We start from the raw sequence: 2,971 nt of genomic DNA, 5'->3' as shown, positions 1-2,971 counted from the left end.
CAAGGGCTGAGGGAAGAGCTAGATCGGATGTGGAAGATAAAATCCACAGTAGTCCCAGTGGTAATATGAGCACTAGGGGCTGTGACCCCCACACTGGGAGAGTGGCTCCAGCAGATTCCAGGAACAACATCTGAGGTCTCTGTCCAGAAGAGTGCAGTCCTAGGAACAACTAAGGTACTGCGCAGAACTCTCAAACTCCCAGGCCTCTGGTAGATGACCCGAGCTTGAGGAAGACACACACACCATCCGAATAAGGGTAACAGGGAGATTTTATGTGTACATATGGATGATCTTTCGTCTTACTTTCACCCACTCTCTCTATATATATTTATATATATCCCAACAAGCGTGTTACGATATAGTATGATATAAGAGGAAATTGCTCCTGTTGAGAATGGCATCCAAGTCCCTCTAATTCCTTCAGTTACATTTCTTTCTGTAAAACCCACTTCAAAATTATTTCCCCCCCCTCTATAAAACATAGCAGGCAGCAGTTTTATTGATCAGCTTTCAAAATGCTGGTCTACACACATGCTCAGATGGATATGGCTACAAGAATAATGGTTTTTCAAATGTTTTTTGTTTCTTTCTTCTTTCTTTTTTTTATACAGAGTTGTACAGTTATACAGATCCCAATGGCTGCTGGGATAGGCTCCAGCATCCCCGCGACCCCGAGTAAGGATAAGCAGCTTGGATAATGAATGAATGAATATACAGAGTTTTTACAAAATCTCATATCATTTTTCTAGGCTGATGCCTGAACTTTTGCCTCTAGGAACTGATCTTATTGGGCTACCGGCCTGGGGAGTTTGTTCATCTCAGGACAAGGAGAGGAGGTATCTTGGCCCAAGTATAACAGTTTTCAAGGCAATTTATCTTGAATAACCAACCATTTCTTTGAGGACCCTGTTTTCCAGCGACCCGCCACTGAACCAAGCGTTGATAAATCCGAGTGAATTGGACGGTAAACATCGCTTAACGGCGCGGATACAAGCATGGATAGTTTTATAATGAAACTTAAGAAAAGGGGAGGTGACATGAAAGTAATGATTTTGTCTCACACAAAGCTGTGGAATGTCAAGCGTGCGCGCGCGCGCACACACACACACACACACACACACACACACACACACACACACACACACACACACACACACATACACACACACACACACACACACACACACACACACACACACACACAAAGACCTAAATAATAGCCCCTTAAAAGTTTGCGCGAGGATACAAATCCATTTATGAGGGAGAGCTGGCCCCTGTCTGGAGACACCTCTGACAGCTCTTCCTTTCCCTTCTATAAAGGGCTCTCTTTCTGTCTCTCTCGCCTTTTTTTTCTCTTTTATTCCTTCCTCCCTAACAGGGACAGATTGAGAGCTAAACCTAAACAAAGCTGAAGATTGTTAAAGGCATATTCTTCCACAACAATTTGAATGTGTGCTTCCTTTCCTCTCCATACCACAGTCACGGTCCTCAGAATGGGCAGGGCAGACTTCTGCATGCACACAAGTGCAGGCCCATATAATCACATTATAATTTTGCTGTTCCTGTCCTCCTCTCTCTCTCTCTCTCTCTCTCTCTCTCTCTCTCTCTCTCTCTCTCTCTCTCACACACACACACACACACACACAAACACACAGGTCCCACAGTTGTATTGGTTTCATCTATTGTATACTTCTATAACTGGGGGGGGGCAGGAGGTGAACCCGGGTCTCCTGCATCACGGCCGACTACGTTAACCAGTCGACCAAAGGGTCCGACCCATTACCCAAGGGCTAGCGAGTCTACACATTCGGGAAATCCGCAGTTCAGCATATCAGCTCCCTCACGCCTCTGGGCGCACGTGCTTCCGATGGCCTCTCGGTCTCAGCATCCCACTTCTGACACCAATGTAAGTGAATTCGGGGGGCAGCTGGGAACCGCCGCAGCCGGGACGCGAACCCGGGTCTCCCGCATCACAGGTAACAACGTTAACCTACTAAAGGGTCTGACCTGTTGGCCAAGGGCTAGCGAGTCTACACATCCATGATGGTTACAGTACTATAAACTCACTCTGGCTGTTGGTGTTCAGGTGAGTTTTCTTGGGAGTTGCTGAATTGAAATGTGGGGGAAAAAAGAGGGAAGGGGAAGGGAAGAACAAGGGAAGGCCCATTGACTGTGAATGAATATATCAATGGATCCCTCAAAGGATCCGTAGTCCACCAGACAGACAAGCAGTAACATTCACTCATTTAATCAGTTGGTTAGTCAGTCATTCAGACATGATGGAGCAGTCAGGATAGCACCCTAGTGGACAAAAGCATGTTTAAGATAGTGGCATACTAGACTTGCAGATGGAAAAGCCTTTGTGAGATCTGGATCTTCAATGTTCATGCACATGTAAATACATGTGAATAAATTGTGTGTGTGTGTGTGTGTGTGTGTGTGTGTGTGTGTGTGTGTGTGTGTGTGTGTGTGTGTGTGTGTGTGTGTGTGTGTGTGTGTGTGTGTGTGTGTTTGTACATGCATGTGTATCGGAAGAGAAAGAAAGAGGAAGATGCACGGTGCACTGCTGTCACAAGACTTCGGGAGAGTAAGGACCGGGAGAAATAATAATGAAAGAGGAAATAAAGCAAATGAGAGAGAGAGAGAGAGAGAGAGAGAGAGAGAGAGAGAGAGAGAGAGAGAGAGAGAGAGAGAGAGAGAGAGAGAGAGAGAGAGAGAGAGAGAGAGAGAGAGAGAGTTATACCAGAGTTATAATGCTGCTCATCACGGAGGTCATATTTTCCTGTTGCAGTATCCAACTGCAGATGCTACACGAGTGCGCACGTGCACACACACACACACACACACACATACGTTCACAGAGCAGCCTCGGTGTGTGGTGTAGTGAGGCAGGCGTTGGGTCGCGTAGGGCCAGAGAAGCAAAGCCAGGTTGGTAATGGCTTTGCTTTCTGGACCAGAACTCATAATAGGA

Source organism: Lampris incognitus, chromosome 1 (genome assembly GCF_029633865.1).
Source record: "Lampris incognitus isolate fLamInc1 chromosome 1, fLamInc1.hap2, whole genome shotgun sequence".
Lineage (NCBI taxonomy): Eukaryota > Metazoa > Chordata > Actinopteri > Lampriformes > Lampridae > Lampris > Lampris incognitus.
This window is presented reverse-complemented; position numbering follows the sequence as displayed.